The sequence below is a fragment of the Schistocerca nitens genome, chromosome 3 (genome assembly GCF_023898315.1).
Source record: "Schistocerca nitens isolate TAMUIC-IGC-003100 chromosome 3, iqSchNite1.1, whole genome shotgun sequence".
NCBI classification, from domain to species: Eukaryota; Metazoa; Arthropoda; class Insecta; order Orthoptera; family Acrididae; genus Schistocerca; species Schistocerca nitens.
In genome coordinates this window covers 715269465-715293884 of record NC_064616.1, presented here as the reverse complement: position 1 = coordinate 715293884, position 24420 = coordinate 715269465, and the positions used below count along the sequence as shown (strand labels likewise).

The window sequence follows — 24420 nt, the reverse complement described above, 5'->3', positions numbered from 1 at the left end:
TGTCAACATAGGGACTTTGTAGACACTATTTATGCGATAGTACCACAAAATGTATGTCAGCAAAGGTGGTAAGCCTGACATTCGATTAAAAAAAAAAAAAAAAAAAGGCGCTGCAGTCATGGACTGAGCGGCTGGTCCCGGCGGAGGTTCGAGTCCTCCCTCGGGCATGGGTGTGTGTGTTTGTCCTTAGGATAATTTAGGTTAAGTAGTGTGTAAGCTTAGGGACTGATGACCTTAGCAGTTAAGTCCCATAAGACTTCACACACATTTGAAGATTTTTTTTTGAGAGCACATTTAGTTAAGCGTCATTTCTCAGAGGAGAGAGCCGACTGAGCGAAATGGCGCTGTTTTTAGCACCCTGGACTTGCATTAGGGAGGACGACGGTTCAAACCCACGTCCGACCATCCAGATCTAGGTTTTCTGTGATTTCCCTAAATCGCTCCAGGCAAACGACGGAAAGGTTTCTTTGAAACGGCGCGGCCGATTTACTTCCCCATCCTTGACACCGTCTGAACATGTGCTCCGTCTCTACTGACCTCGATGTCAACGGGATGCTAAACCCAGTCTTCCTTCCTTCCAGAAGAGCTATAAATAAAAATTCCACACCAAAGTGTTGCTAAAATATAGATGTCTTTCAACTGAGCCACGAGTATTCAAATGGTTCAAATGGCTCTAAGCACTCTGGGAATTAAAATCTGAGCTCATCAGTCCCCTAGAACTTAGAACTACTTAAACCTAAGGACATCACACACATCCATCCCCGAGGCAGGATTTGAACCTGCGACCGTAGCGGTCGCGCGGTTCCAGACTGAAGCGCCTAGAGCCGCTCGGCCACACTGGCAGGCTCACGAGTATTCCTATTATCTCAAGTTTGGTTAAATCGTGTAAGTCTATATGATGTAAGTATACCAAGTTGATGGAAAAATAAAAGTCCATCAACTGTTTGTAAACTGTGAAAGCTGTTTGAAAATGTAACGTGTGAGACATATTTTTGTGTATATATTCCTACAAATTGTTAAATTTCTTCAGTAAATATGATATACAGTTTATGTTTGTAATATCTAATTGTGAGGCATATCGTTTATCTATGCTGAAAATATTTCAAAACTTTTTGTTGTAAGTAAGCATATTTTATGTACTTTATTTTCATCGTATTGTTGTCTGTGTTTCGAATAAATGTATTATTATGTGAAACAAATCAAATAGCCCAAAATGTGGGACATATTTTTATATTAAAAAAATTCTCTGTCACCTATCCTGATGAACAAATAAATGTATTTGTTAAACTCTAGTCATTCATTTTCCTTCATTCTAGCCTGCCATATGTATATAATTGTTCACAATATGCAGTTGTATCAGCATTGCACGTGTTCTTTTTATAAGAAATGGCACATTTATATTTCAATTTAAGCGGAGACAACTATCTTACAATGGGTGGAGACATCTCTATTGCACGTGTCCTTTCTACACTACTGGCCATTAAAATTGCTACACCACGAAGATGACGTGCTAGAGACGCGAAATTTAACCGACAGGAAGAAGATGCTGAGATATGCATATGATTAGCTTTTCAGAGCATTCACACACGGTTGGCGCCGGTGGAGACACCTACAACGTGCTAACATGAGGAAAGTTTCCAACCGATTTCTCATACACAAACAGCAGTTGACCGGCGTTGCCTGGTGAACCGTTGTTGTGATGCCTCGTGTAAGAAGGAGTAATGCGTACCATCACGTTTCCGATTTTGATAAAGGTCGGGTTGTAGCCTATCGCTATTGAGGTTTATCTTATCGCGACTTGCTGCTCGCGTTGGTCGAGATCCAGTGACTGTTAGCAGAATATGGAATCGGTGGGTTCAGGAGGATAATACGGAACGCCGTGCTGGATCCCAACGGCCTCGTATCACTAGCAGTCGAGATGACAGGCGTCTTATCCCCGTGGCTGTAATGGATCGTGCAGCCACGTCTCGATCACTGAGTCAACAGATGGGCACGTTTGCAAGACAACAACCATCTGCACGAACAGTTCGACGACGCTTGCAGCAGCATGGACTATCAGCTCGGAGACCATGGCTGCGGTTACCTTGACGCTGCATCACAGACAGGAGCGCCTGCGATGGTGTACTCAAACGACGAACCTGGGTGCACGAATGGGAAAACGTCATTTTTTCGGATGAATCCAGGTTCTGTTTACAGCATCGTGATGGTCGCATCCGTGTTTGGCGACATCGCGGTGAACGCACATTGGGAGCGTGCATTCGTCATCGCCATACTGGCGTATCACCCGGCGTGATGGTATGGGGTGCCATTGGTTACACGTCTCGGGCACCTCTTGTTTGCATTGACGGCACTTTGAACAGTGGACGTTACATTTCAGATGTGTTACGACCCGTGGCTCTACCCTTCATTCGATTCCTGCGAAACCCTACATTTCAGCAGGATAATGCACGACCGCATGTTGCTGATCCTGTACGGGCCTTTGTGGATACCGAAAATGTTCGACTGCTGCCCTGGCCAGCACATTCTCCAGATCTCTCACCAAATAAAAACGTCTGGTCAACGGTGGCCGAGCAACTGACTCGTCACAATACGCCAGTCACTACTCTTGATGAACTGTGGTATCGTGTTGAAGTTGCATGTTCAGCTGTAGCTGTACACGTCATCCAGTCTCTGTTTGACTCAATGCCCAGGCGTATCAAGGTCGTTATTAGGGCCATAGGTGGTTGTTCTGAGTACTGATTTCTCAGGATGTATGCACCGAAATTGCGTGAAAATGTAATCACATGTCAGTTCTAGTATAATATATTTGTCCAATGAATTCCCGTTTATCATCTGCATTTCTTCTTGGTGTAGTAATTTTAATGGCGAGTAGTGTATAAGGAGGGATGCATTAAAACTGTTAAAATATGAACATCTATATCTAAACGTCAGTCAGACAGTGGAGTGGACTTATCGATAGCTCTGCAGAGCAAGTCACAGGTGAGATGCCGGTTCCCCCGCTCATTGTTGTACTAACAGCCCAGTGTCCGGCGGCGGCACGGGCGTGGTGGCCTCGTGCACCCGCACGTTACAGAGCGGCGTGGAAGGTGGGGACGACGTTGACCCTCCCATAGTGTTTGTTTAAATAAAGACGCAGAGATTGGAGGGAAAAACATGTCAAGTAGGTCATCAGGCAGGCCTGGATCTGCACAAAATATCCTTTATCTCTGGCGTCATAGAGTCAGTACTGCAGATCTTGGGTCGTAGAACCAGTCTCAGTAAGCCCAGAGCTGAATTCTTCGTGTTATAAATAGGCCCATAGCTATGAACTGGATTGTGACGTCATAGAGCCAGTGCCAGTATTCCAGCTGTGAGATCGTATACCTGAGTTCTGCACTGTTAGAAACAGTCCAACAGGTCTGAACAGGATTGTGATGTCATAGAGCCTGTCCCAGTATTCCAGGCCAGCCTGCATGACAATTCTGAATTTCCCACCAGTTTATACACACGACAACAGCCGTGCTTCTATAAATAACATACTAGCGCAACTGTGCTATTTTCTGAATTTTCCACCAATTTTAAATTTTAATTTACGGCATTTTATACAAAGGGCAATTGGTCTTTGTCAGGCGGGAGAAGGCGTGAGGGTTGGGTAACCCATGACTCATCGATGAAGTGATCGGTGATGTCACCGATGAAGTCTTCAACGACACATTTTGCGCTTTTTTCCTCCTTACTACACTTCTAACGTATTCAAAAATAAGAAAAAAATATATTTATGATTTGGCGTCCACTCAATGGCGAGGATAGTGAAGATGTAATGACAAATTCGAATTAAACAGGGCTGGATCAGAAAATTGGCTGTAGCCTTTTCAAAGAAATCACTTAGTCTTAAGTGATTTAGGGACGTCTCAGAATACCTCAGTCTGAATGGCCAGACGGGCTCTGAGCTTTGCTCCACCTATCTTGTAACTATTGTGCCACCTCTTTTGGCCACATGTGAAACGAACAAGTTTGAATTACCTGTAAAGGTGCCGTGATACAAGTGCCCATGCCTACGCTAAATAACTTCAGAAAAATACGGGCATGATTTCTTGGACAAAGACATGACTCATCCCTTGCCCAGACTGTCTTAGTGTAATATACAGTCTATCCCTCGTGACTTTCATACGAATTCTGCCGAACCATCCATACAAGTTAGTGCGAGATAACAGTTCCAAGACGTCGACTGGCTGCGTGCTGCTAAACGGATACACTGAGCTGAACAGCCTGCGCTAAAAAATGTCTATATAGAACTCTATGAAATTATGCCATTGATGTATGAGCTGGACTTGCTCAGGATGGGAAATGAGCGGAAAGCGGGGCGTCCAGTGATGTTGGGAGAAAATCTTCGAAAGAAGGGATTTATACCAGTCACTAGTGAAAGTTTTATTTCAACAAAAGCCTACACCTAAGAAGTACCTCTAACCCAAACTCCCTACAGCAACAGGAGGCTGTCACAGTTAAACTGAGAGGAATTGTGCCCCTAAAGAGAGGAACTAGTGGACACGTATGGTCGCGGACCGTGCTGGCAGGCAGCAGAGCGTCCCGAATACCGGCACATTCTTATCAACACGTCCGACGCGAACTCATGTGACTGCCCCTCTGTCCTCCCATTAATGGTCAGAGGGTGCTTCAGTGAGCGTCGCTCCATCAGCGGTACTCAAGCATAGCAACCCTTTTCAGCGGTACAGCCGTGGAACAATGTTGACGTGGACTGAGCGTGGGTGTTATGCAAAACATCCAGTACTATGCCGGCCCAGACTCAGCCACTGTCTGGTCAAAGACGCAGTACTGTATGCTATATGAAAGACAATCAAAATGAAAAATTGGAAAAACTATTTTCCTCTCAATAAAACTGCTCACCATGTACATTTCCTCCCTCTTCTATGGCAGCCGTTTTACGGATCCGAAAAATGAGTTAAAAGTTATAAAACTGAATGCAAATTTAAATGGTTCCCTCAGGAAGTTCTGCCGACATTTATGATAGGATGGGACCTTAGAAATATTGGGGAGGCGGCTGAAATATACCAAATCGTTTAAAAAGGGGTATGGGTTATAAATCATTTTTTTTTAATTTATTAAATTAATTAATTTGCTTTTGACATTTGTGAAATTCAAGTGTAAATGACCACATAGAACTTCTTGCAAAATTAAACAAAATTAAGCATAATTTCATTGAATTGGCCATGTAAGTTGAGTGTTGATGTGGGCTTGCTGATGCGAAGCCGTCGGAGTGAGAGCGTCGTCAGGAGAACGACGAAGGCCGGAGCGGTCAGTCAGACAGCGCCTGAGTGGTGCGCGGCAGGGCTTGGGCGCCGCGATGTAGGGCTGCGGTCGAAACCGACAGGGCTGGTGTTGTCGTCGGGTGATGGGCAGGCTCGGTGAGCAGGCTTCGCAGATCATAGGCGACTGTAACACTCGAGGACGGAGCTGCATCAGTGGAGGGCCCGGCAAGAACTCCAGTGTATGGGGCCTCTCACAAGTAACAATAGCACAGTTGTTATTAACATAAATGCCACATAAAGGACCTCGTTCGGCAGATAAAGACAATTAGACACTCTCCGTTACTGTGGTTTACAAAAAATGACTAATTATCTACGTTTCTTAATAAAAGTTGCAGAATAACACTTGTGCCTGATTTGCAGGACTTTTAAAGTTCAAATACAAATAATCCTTGACACACAATTATTCGCTAAAGTGATCCTGCGTAATCCCGTGCCAAGATACAAAATTTGACAATTTAAAAGGAACATGAATACAATAATACAGACCACTAATCTCTACATCTTAACATAAAGGAGGGCCATGCCTGTAGTGTGACTAGGTATTAAACACGATACTCGACCGATGGCTGTTGCTCGTGTATTGCTTGGCGTCGTGGCTTAAAACATTTACGAATGCCATTGGCAAGCAAGATCTATACAATAAAGCAAAAGACGACTAGAGTTACAGGGATAGACGTAGCACTGGGAATAATCACTTGGTGCATGTAGTCTTTGGCGTTCCATTCAATGATACGCACATCTGCACGTTCAGGAGTCATTTGTCCATGTTCTTTAGTTAGTAATTTGTTAATAAAGTCTAAAAGTAGAATCAGAATTATTGGATAACACCGGAAAACTGTCTGGCTGTCGTAACGCAATAGGTACTTCAGGAACGTATAGCATAAAGGGCTTAAGACTAGCATAGTGGGAGTAGGTTGAATGAAAATGGAGCTTAACAATGGGTGTAACTATGTCGCAAGAAAAATCTTAAACAGGAGTCCACATATGACGACCTGACTAGTCTGAGACAAGGGCATAGACTGATAGCAAATCAAAATTATTCAGATAGGTTGTGACACAGAGTATAGCAAACTGTTTCCGACAGGGACGAACCAAGGTTCATGTATCTTAAGGATGATACGAGGGCAGGGAGAGGTTTCAATCTCTTCTAAGAACAATGCGATTTCACAGTTCCGTAACCCAGTATTAAATGATGGTGTAGAACAAATGTAATAATTGTGTACATAAATGAAAAACATTAAGAGATATCAACGCATGAGTTTGACGATCTTTACAAAGGATCAGGACATGCTGACTTTGTCAGAGGAAGAATTTCAGGGTGACTGGCTAGGCAACTGGAAAAGAGTGTAGGCGGTAATACTCGAATACACAACTGTCACAAGTGACAGACAGCAATATTAGTGCCCGTAAAACGTCTACCAATCGCGATAAGTACACCTCGGCAACGGAATAGTAATACTGCAGATTCCCATGTAGGATAAACAGTCTGCATTGACGACAGTAAATGAAAAGAGATATTACTAAGTGTTTGGAAGAACAGTTCAGTGGGTAATAGATTAGGGTGGAAGTTTTGTTGTATACCTATCTGAATAATAGCAGGCTGCGTAGTAACATGTAATTGGATTGGAGGTGTTATAGAATAGAGTTTGTAGTGCCTTAATTACTTCCAGGGTAGAGGTTAGGTTTCACAGTCCTTATACATAGTAACTAATTCATGTTGACTGAATTCCTCAGTTCGTCATATTGTTGTATTAGTTCAGTAGCTACACTAATCATTTGTTTGGTGGTAGACAGGAGATAGCGTTCTCTATGTGCCAGTCGCACATGCCGGCATACGAGGATTTCAAGGTTTTGGGAAGTAAAAAAACTAAATTGTCGAAGGGTTTTATCCCAACAATTAGCATCCGCTTGATCGGGGGTGCCTAATATTATTTTCAGCACAGCGCCGCCTGCGTTGAACCCAGTTCGCTTGGTTCGTTGCAGCGGCACGGCGTCCGAAATACTTCAGTTGTTCCTGGATGGTGATAAGCACCTCTTGAACGTCCCGTAAGGTACGATGTATTCTGCTTTGGCCCGACCTTCGCAGCAATTAATCAATTGGCAATCTGTTGTAAAGCTACTTCTTTTTCTTCTTTTAAAAGTGCCAATTTCTACACAGCCACTATATTGACTTGGGGGGGAGGGGGGGGGGAGGCGTACAACGCATTATCCAACCGTATAGTAGCAGCACTGTCTAATACTAGCCTGGATGGCTAAAATGTCTTAACACACCATGTTACAATAGGGCGAATAAGTCCTAGTACTATGTTAGTTTATCAGCTTCGAATGCAAAAGATACATTTCACGTAAGATGACTGGCAGCAGGAAGACCGTAGGACCTGTACGTCAGTCGTTCAATTTTCTACGTCTACATCTACATCTACATGATTACTCTGCAATTCACATTTAAGTGCTTGGCAGAGGGTTCATCGAACCTACCATTCCACTCCCGAACAGCGCGCGGGAAAAACGAACACCTAAACCTTTCTGTTCGAGCTCTGATTTCTCTTATTTTATTTTGATGATCATTCCTACCTATGTAGGTTGGGCTCAACAAAATATTTTCGCATTCGGAAGAGAAAGTTGGTGACTGAAATTTCGTAAATAGATCTTGCCGCGACGAAAAACGTCTTTGCTTTAATGACTTCCATCCCAACTGCGTTTCATTGGCAGAACACTTAGAAGATGCAACAAATCCACTAAAGAGACAGCTTACACTACACTCGTTCGTCCTCTGTTAGAATATTGCTGGTCGGTGTGGGATCCTTACCAGGTGGGATTGACGGAGGACATCGAAAGGGTGCAAAAAAGGGCAGCTCGTTTTGTATTATCACGTAATATGGGAGAGAGTGTGGCAGATATGATACGCGAGTTGGGATGGAAGTCATTAAAGCAAAGACGTTTTTCGTCGCGGCGAGATCTATTTACGAAATTTCAGTCACCAACTTTCTCTTCCGAATGCGAAAATATTTTGTTGAGCCCAACCTACATAGGTAGGAATGATCATCAAAATAAAATAAGAGAAATCAGAGCTCGAACAGAAAGGTTTAGGTGTTCGTTTTTCCCGCGCGCTGTTCGGGAGTGGAATGGTAGGGAGATAGTATGATTGTGGTTCGATGAATCCTCTGCCAAGCACTTAAATGTGAATTGCAGAGTAATCATGTAGATGTAGATCATATCTGCCACACTCTCTCCCCTATTACGTGATAATACAAAACGAGCTGCCCTTTTTTGCACCCTTTCGATGTCCTCCGTCAATCCCGCCTGGTAAGGATCCCACACCGCGCAGCAATATTCTAACAGAGGACGAACGAGTGTAGTGTAAGCTGTCTCTTTAGTGGACTTGTTGCATCTTCTAAGTGTCCTGCCAATGAAACGCAACCTTTGGCTCGCCTTCCCCACAATATTATCTATGTGGTCTTTCCAACTGAAGTTGTTCGTAATTTTTACACCCAGTTACTTAGTTGAATTGACAGCCTTGAGAATTGTACTATTTATCGAGTAATCGAATTCCAACGGATTTCTTTTGGAACTCATGTGGATCACCTCACACTTTTCGTTATTTAGCGTCAACTGCCACCTGCCACACCATACAGCAATCTTTTCTAAATCGCTTTGCAACTGATACTGGTCTTCGGATGACCTTACTAGACGGTAAATTACAGCATCATCTGCGAACAACCTAAGAGAACTGCTCAGATTGTCACCCAGGTCATTTATATAGGTCAGGAACAGCAGAGGTCCCAGGACGCTTCCCTGGGGAACACCTGATATCACTTCAGTTTTACTCGATGATTTTCCGTCTATTACTACGAACTGCGACCTTCCTGACAGGAAATTACGAACCCAGTCGCACAACTGAGACGATACCCCATAGGTCCGCAGCTTGATTAGAAGTCGCTTGTGAGGAACGGTGTCAAAAGCTTTCCGGAAATCTACAAATACGGAATCAACTTGAGATCCCCTGTCGATAACGGCCATTACTTCGTGCGAATAAAGAGCTAGCTGCGTTGTACAAGAACGATGATTTCTGAAACCATGCTGATTACGTATCAATAGATCGTTCCCCTCGAGGTGATTCATAATGTTTGAATACAGTATATGCTCCAAAACCCTACTGCAAACCGACGTCAATGATATAGGTCTGTAGTTCGATGGATTACTCCTACTACCCTTCTTAAACACTGGTGCGACCTGCGAAATTTTCCAATCTGGAGGTACAGATCTGTCTCCAGATGAGTGCGTATTATTGGTTAATCATAAGCAGACGTAAGCAAACATCGAAGAGCCCACGTCCTGCGAAGACCTCGCTTAGTGGACACTAACCCCTTTGCAGAGATGGTAGTAGACCTTTTGTGTTGTCCGTCACGCCGATGTGGGCGTGGAGGGGCTCCAGCTTATTTAAAAAAAAAAAAATTGTCGTTGGACGAACGGGTGAAATATGGTGTGTGGAATGTGGCAACATGAAACACCGAACTTGAACAACAGCCGATGGAGCAAGCCACGTTCATGTGTGTAATGATAATGCCTCGTGTCAATCCAGAAGTGAAGAAGAGAGGGAAATTATGAGACGTTGTGGGCTTCCAAATGCTTAAAAATCACATGAATTGCGGTTCGTGTGGAAGTGGGCGTAGTCTGAAGCCTGAAGTTGTTTGTCTTATGTCCGATGGATTCGGTAAGCAAAATCGGTCACACGTCGAGAAGTGTTGATTCAAGTGGCAAGTAACAGAGAAATCCAAGCACACTCAGCTGCAAACTTCAGTGTACAGTTACACAATAGTGTATATTTCCTGTCAGTGGCTAGGAGAAAGGCATGAGGCTGATACAGGTAGTTCAGCAAAATAGATACCAGATGTAGCATGGGAATCCATCCGTGATGGTGCTCTAAGGTGTTGTAGTGTGTGCAAAGTGTACCTGTTAGTGCAGTAATATGAGCAGCAAATAATTGTCAAGTACGACCGAACGGCAGTACGGGGTACATCAGAGCAAATCCAGATGGCACTCCTGCTTCAGACTGCCATTGGTTATGCAGAGGAACTCGCATAGGTGTACTTGGTAGTACCTCAGCAGTATGCCTTTTAAAATTCGCAGTATCAAAATCATCCAAAGGTGAAAAGTATGTCACATCACGTGTTCGTATAAGTGTCAGAACATACGAAAAACGTAAAAAGGAAAACATATGTAGCGGTGAAACAATTGAGAAGCCCGAGGACAGGACTTAGAGCTTGTGTAAATGTGTTGCGTGTTGTGCATGAATACATGGCGCCGGTATGCGGCTGAACACCGCCTGGCGCATTACGCATTCCGTACATAGATAAGGAACACGGCGTGTGGCAGCTCGGTCGCTGCCCATGTTTTCGCTCTGGTTTTTACGCCCCGTAAAGTAATGAATTAACGAGGGGATCGCTGCCCATGAACAAAAGAAGTGCTATCCTGTTGGTAAGTTAGGTCCAAGGAGACAGGAGCTCCATCCTCTTATGGTTTGTTAAGTAACGCATTGAGGTTGAAATATGGCTCTGAGCACTATGGGACTTAATATCTATGGTCATCAGTCCCCTAAAACTTAGAACTACTTAAACCTAACTAACCTAAGGACATCACACAACACCCAGTCATCACGAGGCGGAGAAAATCCCTGACCCCGGGTTGAAATATGGATTCGGTATCGAAGCGTAGAGGAAACCCAGGGCATGTAATTGGTAGTGTACCACGCGTAGGTTTGGGAAGCAGTTAGAGAACAGCAAGGAGAATTACAGCAGTAAACCCTACAGGATATGTGGCGTTTCATTACGTCGAATTATCGAGAACGAAATGCCTATTACTAGCGTCAAGTCACTCCCATCTCCTAATTTTCTGAGAGTAAAACTAGAAAGATACACAAGCAATGACTGTTCCTTAAGTTGTGTTGTTATTGTGAACGCTCGCCCTTTATCCGGTTTCTCAAGAGCTAAATTAAACTATCGAAAGTAGAACTCGAGGTCCCACCGTGATATACAGCTAACTGAAAGTCTCAGAGGAAGTAGGCGTACCATCACGCATAGGCACAGCCACCATCTAGTGAAAGTGCTACAGAATCAAGCCGGAAAAACTCCTTCAAGTGCATAGACGAGATGAGAGTTCGCCTCAGGAAAGGCGGAGTAACCGCAAAACGAATACAACTGCCCTCATTTATTACTTTGTGCGTTCATGCTTGCTCTTTGCGTAAATTCTTGAAGTTTTGAGGGGATATTTTCCTAGTATGTGTATGTCACATTTCTTTTAGTTGCTGTCAATAGTGAGTAGGGCCTACAAGAGATCTATAGGTGTGGAATAACAAAAGTAGTTGCTGTTCGATAGGTCAGGGAAACTACATCTCCGTAGGAGATATAATTATTCGAGCGAAGAATAACACAGGCAACAGAGCGTGACGTTTCACCTCCGCTTGCATCTTACTCGATTATACACTCCTGGAAATGGAAAAAAGAACACATTGACACCGGTGTGTCAGACCCACCATACTTGCTCCGGACACTGCGAGAGGGCTGTACAAGCAATGATCACACGCACGGCACAGCGGACACACCAGGAACCGCGGTGTTGGCCGTCGAATGGCGCTAGCTGCGCAGCATTTGTGCACCGCCGCCGTCAGTGTCAGCCAGTTTGCCGTGGCATACGGAGCTCCATCGCAGTCTTTAACACTGGTAGCATGCTGCGACAGCGTGGACGTGAACCGTATGTGCAGTTGACGGACTTTGAGCGAGGGCGTATAGTGGGCATGCGGGAGGCCGGGTGGACGTACCGCCGAATTGCTCAACACGTGGGGCGTGAGGTCTCCACAGTACATCGATGTTGTCGCCAGTGGTCGGCGGAAGGTGCACGTGCCCGTCGACCTGGGACCGGACCGCAGCGACGCACGGATGCACGCCAAGACCGTAGGATCCTACGCAGTGCCGTAGGGGACCGCACCGCCACTTCCCAGCAAATTGGGGACACTGTTGCTCCTGGGGTATCGGCGAGGACCATTCGCAACCGTCTCCATGAAGCTGGGCTACGGTCCCGCACACCGTTAGGCCGTCTTCCGCTCACGCCCCAACATCGTGCAGCCCGCCTCCAGTGGTGTCGCGACAGGCGTGAATGGAGGGACGAATGGAGACGTGTCGTCTTCAGCGATGAGAGTCGCTTCTGCCTTGGTGCCAATGATGGTCGTATGCGTGTTTGGCGCCGTGCAGGTGAGCGCCACAATCAGGACTGCATACGACCGAGGCACACAGGGCCAACACCCGGCATCATGGTGTGGGGAGCGATCTCCTACACTGGCCGTACACCACTGGTGATCGTCGAGGGGACACTGAATAGTGCACGGTACATCCAAACCGTCATCGAACCCATCGTTCTACCATTCCTAGACCGGCAAGGGAACTTGCTGTTCCAACAGGACAATGCACGTCCGCATGTATCCCGTGCCACCCAACGTGCTCTAGAAGGTGTAAGTCAACTACCCTGGCCAGCAAGATCTCCGGATCTGTCCCCCATTGAGCATGTTCGGGACTGGATGAAGCGTCGTCTCACGCGGTCTGCACGTCCAGCACGAACGCTGGTCCAACTGAGGCGCCAGGTGGAAATGGCATGGCAAGCCGTTCCACAGGACTACATCCAGCATCTCTACGATCGTCTCCATGGGAGAATAGCAGCCTGCATTGCTGCGAAAGGTGGATATACACTGTACTAGTGCCGACATTGTGCATGCTCTGTTGCCTGTGTCTATGTGCCTGTGGTTCTGTCAGTGTGATCATGTGATGTATCTGACCCCAGGAATGTGTCAATAAAGTTTCCCCTTCCTGGGACAATGAATTCACGGTGTTCTTATTTCAATTTCCAGGAGTGTAGAAGTGTATTTACTATCTAACATGACAAAATAAAATAAATATTGATTACGGAGTAGATTACGCTCCTTATGGACACTGGAAGGCTAGTGCTTTGTGTGCCTTGTACCATTGGCTGCGTACCCGACTAGGGAGAAACTGAAGTAAGTTGGTGCGCAAAGTAATTAATGTACAGTCTTAGACATAAAAACTGACCGCCGGCCGGTCAGTCGTTCTCTTAAGATGGCCAATAAAATCGACCGCCCCTGACAACGCAAAGTCCAGCCATCTGCACAATCTGGCAACACTGTTAGATGCGGGCCGGCCGGAGTGGCCGAGCAGTTCTAGGCGCTTCAATCTGGAACCGAGCGACCGCTACGGTCGCAGGTTCGAATCCTGCCTCAGGAGTGGATGTGTGTGATGTCCTTAGGTTAGTTAGGTTTAAGTAGTTCTAAGTTCTAGGGCATTGATGACCTCCGCTGTTAAGTCCCATAGTGCTCAGAGCCATTTTTTTTTTGTTACATGCGGAAGTGTCAGGAGGAAGTGTGATCTACTTCCGAGACCTCGTTGCGTTCCGTGAGCCCGTGGTCTGGTGTTAATGGTCGCAAATTCCGAACTTACAGCCGCGTGTTCGCGTCTAACTGCACTTTATTTTATTTTTTTGGTCACTTTTCAGCCCTCGTCTAAAGTTATGAGTCTGACTGAACATCGAAGATAACTGGCTTCACATCCTACCCACCAGTAATAACTAATACTTCGAGAAACAATTCCACACGACAGCTCGTGGGTGCATCGCGATCGCAACAGCTTACGCTCGAGTATTTCCTCGCGCTGCAGCGCCTACCGGCCACCGGCCAGACGCCACCCGCCGCCTGAAATCGGGTGCTGAGCAGGTGAACGTGACGCGACGCTACCAGTGTATGTATCAACTGCCATTTTCGAATTTGCAGTTCTAGGTATCATCTTGCAGTTACGCATTGGATTTCGCATACTTGAAAATCATGAACTACGGTTAAGCGTTGTAAAAGTGGGTCGCAAGTGGAAAGAGGTGTAACATTTGCAACACAATATTCACTTTTGGTATAATAGAGGGGTGAATGCAGAGGAGGCAGCTCGAAAGATTTTAACTGTGTGTGGAGTGAGAGCTTTTCCGGAAAAATACGCCAGAAAAAGATATTCTTGTTTCAACAAAAATCGTTCTGGCATGAATGATTTTCCGCATTAAGGAAGTCTCGACTAATGATATAAGTGATGCATTACCATTTAACCGTCATGCGACACTTACATTCAACAAACATGGTCCAGAAGTCTGGTGTAGGTGTACCGCATGCACTAATTCGAAACAAAAAAAAAAAAAAAAAAACCACAGCGCAGTGACTATTATTGCAGTTTTGCTTGAACGTCAACAGCTCGCTCATTGAGCATTCTTACGTAATACTGTAGCTGGTGACGAGTTTTCATGCCGACATCGTTAACTTCCTAAGTAGAAATGAAAGGCTGAGCCCTACCACAAGACGTAAACTCGAACAAAGAGTAATGTGAACACAAAATTTTCCATCTGATAGCTCCATATGTGTGTTTTGCACTACGAATTCTTCCACAAGGGTTTGTCCATCACAGCTGGAAATTGTTGCCAACAATTGAGATGCCTTTCGCTCGCAGTGTAAGAAAATCGACCAACAAAACTACATCATGTATGCTACTGCATGATAACGCACTCTGTTGATTTGAGAAACAAAGCTATCCAGGAGCTTGATAGGGAAGTCATCTTTCAGGCACTTGTATTGATAGGGAAGTCATCTCTCGGGCACTTGTCCCTCTTATCGTTTACTCGTAACCTTTTACCTTTCCCGCTCTTGATCGATCAACCGTCAAGGCGGTTAGTTTCTAGACGAAAATGCTCTTCAAACTACACTGGTTTAATGACATCGTTAGATCGAATAGGTATCCACAGCCATAGAATTGGTAAACTACTTTAGCATTGTCAGATTGTTTTACATATTGTGGAAGAATATACTGTTGCTGATTAATTTCTGTTTGATGATTACTGTTGTGTTCACTAAACTGTTGGATTCGCAATTAAAATTTTCACTATACTAATACAAATTAAATTCGACATACTACAGAAACATCACGACGGCAGTCTACCTCAATAAAGCATTAAGTGCCCGTAACATGACTGTGCCTATTTTAATACGAATTGGTAGGATATTACCAACTTTTGAGACCGATAAGGTATGTATTAACTTCATGTCCTGTATCATTATCAAGTATTATGGAAATGTGGCAGTTCATAGATAAAATTACGGATTCACAACAACAAAAAATATGTCGGCAGAAAACAAAAGTGGCATTACGAATATTTGCAGTACCAGAAGGTTTGCGCTCTGACACTAGGGAGTACTGAAAGTAGGAAGATGTCCTTTGCTCTAGCGTTGTCTTACGATTGCCTTATTGAGTCGCTACCTGCCTGCTTGTAGTTCTGCTACAAAAATAATTAAAAACCTGGCTTTCAGCGAATCTCGAAAGGCGATCGAAAGCAACTTGCACCTGGTAGGCAAGCACTTTACCTCGGACGTAGCGGGAAGGTACGGCATATGTGTCTTACTTATTGACCCAGTAGTCTCTATGACAGATAAATCGCAACACAAAACACGAGAGTAGTATTTCCTGTGTGGAACAACGTTCGTGGACTCAAAAGCATTAACTGATGTCCTTTTATCAAATCTAAAGAGACAATCACTCGCATTATTCAATTCAAATGACATGATAATATCAAGTGAATTTAGCAGGATAGATCTGTACCATCAAAGAATTAACTCGTCGGTCACAAATTAGCCATACATATTCTGTGTAGTTGCATTGTTTCAATTATACTAGCAGGAAGGATACCAGCTGATGTGTTCTGCGAGTGACCTCGGAAGTGACTACAGCTTCGTCTCAAAGCTGCAGGTGGCAAGGGCCGGAATATCCTCATTATATGTCAAGGAGTCTTATTAGCATTTCTCTAACTAGGTTTAGGGGCTAGAGTGTAATTACTTGCAACACGTCGATGCACTGAGTGCAAACGATACATCATAAAGTAATAACTGCGAAATTATTTATGTTTTACTGTCTTAATCGGTCCCAAAACTTAAAAGCGTATTCACCAGACACGATTCACAATAATGGAGCTTCTCCAGTGGTTGAGTTGGCAACGTATCTTTGCTATACAATATTGTTATTGAGATCACTGTCATTGGCACACCCTCCAGAAGACAGGCATGACCTGGCTTCCTGTTGTCAACTTTTCTGACGGATATTCTGCCGTTGCTCGAAATCTGAAGACTTAAATTGAATTCGAATATTCCATATAGTGAAAATCTGATGTTTCTATTCTTCCATCTCTAACATTCAAAAGATAGTTACAACAAGCGGCAGAAAAGTGCCTGTGAACCAACAATTAATAGAGCAGTCATAATTAGTGGAAACTGACCAACACCATCTGAATTCTGGTAACTGTGAATAACTTCTTTTTTCGTCTGCACAGCACCGCAGTATGAACTTAAGGGTTTCGTAGGATTCCTACACTTAATTTCGTTGTGATCGTTTTCAATTACAGTTAAGGAGGAGCAAAATCATCACATTTGAAATATACTTTTCCAGCGGAATTTGGAACTTTGCCTTCAGTTGCAGCAATACAGTGTTAATCAATTAAATGTCGAAGGAAGGCTGTGCAGGCTGCCACAGGGCGTTAAAATTACAGCTACGGCGGCAGATGAAAATTTGTGCCTGACCAGGTTCGAACACAGATTCGTGGTGTCTCTACATATACAGGATGTTTCCGAAAGAATAGTAGATATTTTAGCAGGTGGAGGTATAGACGAATTGTATAAAAATTCCATATAAATGCGTCCAATTTTTATTGAGTACGAAGATACTGCTGTTACAACGTAATCCTAAAAAACTCAAAGTAAAGGGAAATGAGGACGTTCAAAGTTTATTTTCAAAAATTCCCGTCACAACTTCAGTTCCCAATTTATAACACCAAGTGTAGCTCTTTGCGTTCTTTTATGAGGTCTACACTAGTCATAGCCCGAACGATTAAATCGGCTCTTAGATTTACGTTTTCTTTGTAGACTTCACCTTTCAACCGCTTACACAGGCAAAATTCCAAAGCGATAAGGTCCGGAGACCTTGGTGGCTAAGAAAAATACCCATATCTACTGATCCATCTTCCGCGAAATGTTGACGACTAGAATGTGCAGGAGCCCCGTCATCCTGGAGGAACATACGCTTTCTTGTAGCCAAAGGAACGTCTTCCAATAATGCTGGAAGCTCATTTTCAAGGAAGTGTAGACCACACAGTACTGTAAGGACCAACAAATGAAACGAAAATGCATTGAACCCAGCTGTACTCAATAAAAATTGGACACATGTTAATGGCATTGTTTTTGTAGTTTGTCTATACTACCACCTCCTACAATATTAAATATTACTCCTGAAACATCCTGTATAATTATTCAGGTCTCGATGGACCATCGAATGTTTTTAGTGCTAGACGCACGAAATTGTCCAAACCCTCGCGGGAATACAGTGTGGTTTCGAACGAGTGGAATAATGGCCGGCGGGGTACCGCGTATGTGGTATTCGGCAAAAATGGGAATTTGCGTCTGACTGGGGGCGTATGTAGATAGGTCCTGCAGGCAGGTTGACCGTTGTGTCCCGATAGTGCAATGGTCAGCGCATCCGCCTAGTAAGCAGGATGTCCAGGTCTGAACCCCAGTCGGGCACAAATTTATTTCTGCTGCCGTTACTGTATTTCAACGTCCTGTGACAATGTGGACGTCTGTCTTTCGATATTTAAGATGCAATTGTTTACTGAGGCAATACGGGAGATTTGCGAGCATTTATCTTGCCATCCATATAACGGGACTTCAATGGCATCCATTCCTTAGTCATTGCTTTGTGATGTCGCTAACCCATGTCATATACATGCGAATCAGATTCTAGCGCATATTTAGTCGAATAACGAATGGTCATTATACAAGTATTTATGAACAGTAGAAGCAGGATTGCAGCGAGCTGATCGTTTAACCAAGTGCAACGTAGACTACCAGTGTAGTGAGCCATTTCAGCTGCATAGCCGACGGTAATGCTTGTCAAGCAACCTACTGCAGAGTTAATGTAATACCCGCACAATGATCTCAGTAGTCATACTGTATCATTAGCAGCTCGTGAATGGAATACTGTGTTCGTTAAATCAGATTACTCAAGCTGATACCAAATAAAGAGGAGCGACGACACCACCTCACTGTCATTACTTAGGTATTCAGCGCTAGATTATGTGCGCCATCATTAACGTTATTGTTTGACAGCATAACACCACAACACCCACTGACAACCTGTACCATTATCATCACACAGTTGTTACTCGCAGTGATTACAAATTGCTGCTGTTTGTCAAGAAATGCGGAAAGCGCGTCATGGATGTGAAGTTCCATTCGCATCACGTCTAGGACAGAGAGAATCGTAAATAACAGTAAGAGATTACCCAGCGAATGGAAGAGGCCACGTATTGTCTCGAGTTCTTGCAGTTTCATAGCAGTGTAGTTCCCGGTGGTTTCACACTAGCTGGTTCTTTTGGCTGTCGGAATACTCATCTGGGCATAATCAAAGTGTGATTGCTAGAACACCCAACTACGTTAATATCACCTCATTTTTGACTGAATATGCATCGGAAAGCGACGTTAATTTGACGTTTCCGTCCGTCTCCTGACGACTTACTGATTGAATTCTGCAGCGCACTCTCAGTTGTTGCCTGCCGCATGAATTCTATGAAGTGTTGTGGCAGCTGGCAGTCATTTCTGAATACAGACATGTTCAAGTATCTTCACTGCTCTAGGGCAAATCGTCTTTGTTGCATTTTTCCACACCGTAATTATCACAATAACGTAAGGCTCATTCTGCAGAAGAACTTGATGCCCTCAAGTCCTTAAATAAGAATCTGCGAGCGGTAGTAATGCATGAAAGGAAACAATGTTGTACAAGAGGATGGAGAGCTCCCTGCTTTTTGCGGTTCCCTTCGGTTCGGCCTACGATAAGAATCTGCTGTCATATTATGCTTCAGAACCCTAAACTGTCTATTTTTCACTTCATACTAAAACAAGAGCTATGACATGCGAAGGAGAAATGACTTATATGCTTTTCCGAAACTATAGATTTTTTGTGTTTATTTTCTCACGTCAGGGGGGCCGGGGTGGCCGAGTGGTTCAAGGCGCTATAGTCTGGATCCGCGCGACCGCTACGGTCGCAGGTTCAAATTCTGCCTCGGGCATGGATGTGTGTGATGTCCTTAGGTTAGTTAGGTTTAAGTAGTTCTAAGTTCTAGGGGACTGTTGACTTAGAAGTTAAGTCCCATAGTGCGCAGAGCCATTTGAACCATTTTTTTTCTCACGTCATACTAAAACAAGGGCGTTGATATGATAGGAGGAAATGAAGTATACGCTTCAAGACATAATATTTCTTTTGTGCTACTAATACGTACATGAAAGCTCTGCAGTTAATTTTTGTGTGTTGGATAAATTTTGGTATCACCTATTGTCTTGGAATTCAAACAGAGTGGACATTTCTTCGCTGGTTAATATTCTGATGACTAATGAAATGATACCCTTTCCATTTGTTCCATGGCGCCTCAGAGTACAGTCTCACGTTGGTTACTATAAGATCATGCAGGCAGTAAAGCCAACTCACTGCAGCCAGAGCCGAGGTGATTTCTTTCTGTTTATGGCGCAGCGTCTGCTGCAGTGTCCACGCTCAGCCAACATTAATAAATCGCGGCGGCATTGGGTACTGCGAATCTCAGCACTTGCGAGTCGCGGCAACAGGAGCGCACTGTCTCTGCTAACTAAATTATAGAGTTAATAGATTATACTTACTTAACGTAATATGCAGGACATGGGTTTGATAAAAATTCAGTTTGTAACTATCCATCACATCAAAATACTTTACAGTTATATTTGATACAATTTTCATTGTTGCTTGTCTCTAGCATGTTAGTAGCATTAATTCAGATTGGTCGTGAATACAAACACACGCACACACACACACTCACACACATAGAGTTATTGATTCCAGAGGGAGTGACGCCTGCTGTCTGTTGAACAACACATGCACCCATCAGTTCCTCAGTTGGCGCCGAGTGGATGAGATTTTTCAGTTACCTTGCACTGCAAGAATTGTAAGGAGGAAACTGAAAGTAAAAGGGCTTGTATGCTAAATAGCTGCGACAAACCAAAGTTTGAGTGATTATTATCATATGATTCTCCACAGGGGTTTGGTGGACGAGTATACTTTTAGTAACTAACTCACACACCATCATTACGTAAGATTTCACAAAGGCGTCGGGGCATTGATTCCACTAAGGTCCTCGATAGCTTGATGTTTTACTTCACACCATTCGTTCTCTATGTTCGACTAAAGGTCGCTTGCATTTGTAGGTCCAAATGGCAATGGGCTCGTTATCTCTGCCCACATATTCTGTATGGGGTTGAGGTCCGGGGATCGTAGAACAGCTTTATCCTCTCTTGGCCTGAAACCAATCCTGCACTGTTGTGCTCTGTTGGCTGGGCATGTAGTCTAATAAATAAATTGCTATCTCGTTACTTCATATATTTACATTTAAATAACGTATTTGTAAAAAGCACATTGTATTAGTATTTTCCATAGTGTTTAAGAATTCAAACCCTGTGATAGGTAATTGATCTAGATTCAACAGTCCGATTAGGAATGGTTTACCGAGTCTATCATATAATGAGAGACGTAGTCGGAAATCCACGTTACGACTGACCGGCTGAATTCGCTTAGAACGATCTGGTATCGAACTGAAAGTGCAGAAATTGGATAATTTGAACGTCTGTATTGCAACAATGCTGCACACATAAATTCCTTTGATGGAGTAACAGGTAGCAATTGCTAAGAAAAAGTGAGGAATATGTTAACTAGCAGCAATGTAACGTCATTATAACCTATATTTACGTACTGCAAATATTCAATCGAACAATACACATGTATTTCAGTGGTGGAAAAATTCACCATATCGGATTTGCTGATGACATAATAAAAGTAATAATAGCAATAATAATAATAGTCCCGTGTGAGGTTGTTACATTCTCCACCGGGCGCCTCCGCAGGTGGCGGATAGGGGAAACGTCTTCCAGATACGGGTGGTACCGCGGAAATCAAATACTTGGGGTGGACCAAATACTAACACAATCCTCAATGGCTATTCAACCCGTTGAACCCAAAAACCAGACACGTCTGAGTGAAAATCGCCAGTACTCTGGTCAGATTCTGTTAGCGCAATGAGCTCGGCTGAAAATATTTGGTTCCAAGGACTTTAACAACTTCTGGTCCTATCAAGTCCTAGTATCATCCAGGCCAAACCAATGAAACACAAGCAAACATGAACTGTGCAAGTAAATTCAACTTTACCCCATGTGGTACACAACCCCCCCTCGACAGAAGGCAACTGGTCTTTCGGATTCTGGGGAGTCCTGTCTAACACAGCAGAGAATATGGGAGATCTCTTGTAAACTTCCCTACAAGCAGAAAACATGCATTGGAACACTAAATATCAATACATTGATCCAAAAAGGAAAACTACATAATCTCACATAAGAAATCGACCGACAAAGAATTCTCATCCTTACTCTTCAAGAAACATGACTAACTGACAATGAAGCCTTGCATTACGGAAACTATCGCATCTTCAAAATCAAAACGCAACAGAAGGTAGCGAAAGACGCACCAATCTACGGCAAGACATTTCTCCTACACAGATCCATCATCAACTCTGTCAAAGAAATCACACCCATTAACAATCGACTTACGACTATGCGCATTCGGAGCACCAAAAAGAAACACACACTCATCATTGCACATGCCCTCACCAACCTTGAAAATAAGAAAAACCCCGAAAGTGTTGAAAAATTCTGGAACACATTAAAAAAAAACCATAAGCAAAATTCACCAAGACGGCGTGAAAACCCTAATCGGAGATTTCAACGCTCAATTTGGGACATAAAATACCTACAGAAAAATCATCGTTAAAAATTCAGCACTCCAAAACACTAACACAAACAGCACACATCAGATTGACATTTGGCAACCATTGAACCTCATAATGATGTTTACCCACTTTAGGATAAAAACAGATTAAAAGAAAACATGGCGATCCTCGATCGAGCATCTTGATGAATACCAGATCGACCACGTTGTCATCTCCTTCTCCCACTACGGAATTATCGACGACATTCAAGTCCGAACATTGAGTCAAACCGCTACCTCACACGAGTCGAAGCGAAATTCTCTCCGAATAGAGTTCAGCTAAAAAATCTCTGTATCCAAAAAATAGCTACATCCCAGCTTTAAGAAACCCATATCACAGTGGAATGGGAGAATGGACCAAGGAACAACTGGACTGACTTCTGCAGTAGAGTTATGAGATAAGCCACAGTGTTAGTAGGCTGTTTATGTTTTCTTATTGGCAACGTTACGTAGCGCTCTGTATGAAAATCACTGGCTGTGCTGTGTGAGGTCTGTGGCTAGTTTGCATTGTTGTCTGCCATTGTAGTGTTGGGCAGCTGGATGTGAACAGCGCGTAGCGTTGCGCAGTTGGAGGTGAGCCGCCAGCAGTGGTGGATGTGGGGAGAGAAATGGCAGAGTTTTGAAATTTGTAAGACTGGATGTCATGAACTGCTATATATATTATGACTTTTGAACAATATTAAGGTAAATACATTGTTTTTTCTCTATCAAAATCTTTCATTTGCTAACTATGCCTATCAGTAGTTAGTGCCTTCAGTAATTTGAATCTTTTATTTAGCTGGCAGTAGTGGCGCTTGCTGTATTGCAGTAGCTTGAGTAACGAAGATTTTTGTGAGGTAAGTGATTTGTGAAAGGTATAGTTTAATGTTAGTCAGGGCCATTCTTTTGCAGGGATTATTGAAAGTCAGACTGCGTTGCGGTAAAAATATTGTGTGTCAGTATAAGCACAGTCATGTATAATTGTTCAAAGGGGACGTTTCATATGTCGACCCTGCCAGGATACCTCACTGGAATCTTCTGATTTTTTCTTGTAGTTTGTGTAATTAGTGTGGCTTTTGTTTATTGCTAGCGCGTAATTGTAGAGAGAATCTCCTTTGTAGTTGCAGTCTTTCATTGTTGTACAGTAAAACTTGTGGCATGCATGTAGATTTGCACCAAGTATTTCGCATTTGCGCTTGCGATTAACTAGAAATTATTTTCAGTGCTATGTTAATGTGTTGTCTTATTTTTGCTCTTCAAATTGTGCTTTTCTGTGTTATCGTGTGAAATATTGTGACAATTATGGCGTGTGAAAAAAGTAATACTAGACTCCAAAGTAAACTGAGAAATGACAGTGAAGACGAAAACAGTGCGTTAGCGCCACCGTGTAATGAATTAACTAATACAAAATTGTTGAGGCTTTCGTGGCCACTTGTTGACAAACTGCCTATTGGCTTCTGTCTCGGGTTCTTCGGCCGACGTTCATCTACTGATTTTTCTGACGTTTCGCCAGCACGAGTGGCTGGCATTGTCAAAGCTTCACCCTCCATTGCCGGTGGTGAACTGGAGCCGAGCTCGCGGGCGCAGACTATATGTACCTGGCGCGCCAACGTCCGAGGGCTTCTCCGCGGTCATTTCCGGTGCGGTTCTCCTCTTGCTACCTGCGACGGTCGTTCGCTGCAGTACGGGAAGCCAGGATCCGTTGACCTTAAGGCTTTCCTCTTTCTTGTTCAAACTGTTCGCGTGTTTTTGTATTTCTACAGCTTCTCTGAACAAGCGCGTGTGATAGTGGTTCTCTACAGCCAGAACTTCCGTGTCGGCGAATTTTATTACGTGGTCGGTCTCATTCAGTGCGTGTTCTGCCACGGCCGACACGTCACACACAGTGGTCAACCTCACTGAACGACAATTGACCGAAGCGGAAGTGTCTGTTCTTCAAAAAGGAGGGAATTTCGCTATCATCCCGAGAACCATACCTATGGAGGACATCATTGCCAACACCGAAGCAGCCATTCGTGCCCTTCCTTGTGAAAGGGCAGAGGAAATACGCACGGAAACAGCCAGGATACTGCGCCGAGCAAAACCGCCAGCTTGCAACCTGAAGAAAGAAGAGGTACAAGCCATTAAGAATCTCAACGCCGACAAGAGTATATTGGTACTGCCTGCCG

At 43.9% G+C, this 24420-nt stretch overlaps 1 long non-coding RNA gene across 1 annotated transcript in view; it reads right to left on the bottom strand.

The window, feature by feature from the left end:
* Positions 1 to 5125: 5125 nt before the first annotated feature.
* LOC126248687 (uncharacterized) overlaps positions 5126 to 24420 on the bottom strand; it is a 102977-nt gene continuing 83682 nt past the window's right edge. The window contains exon 3 of the long non-coding RNA XR_007545525.1: positions 5126 to 5451. This is a non-coding gene — a long non-coding RNA (uncharacterized LOC126248687). The remainder of the gene's footprint in view (positions 5452 to 24420) is intronic.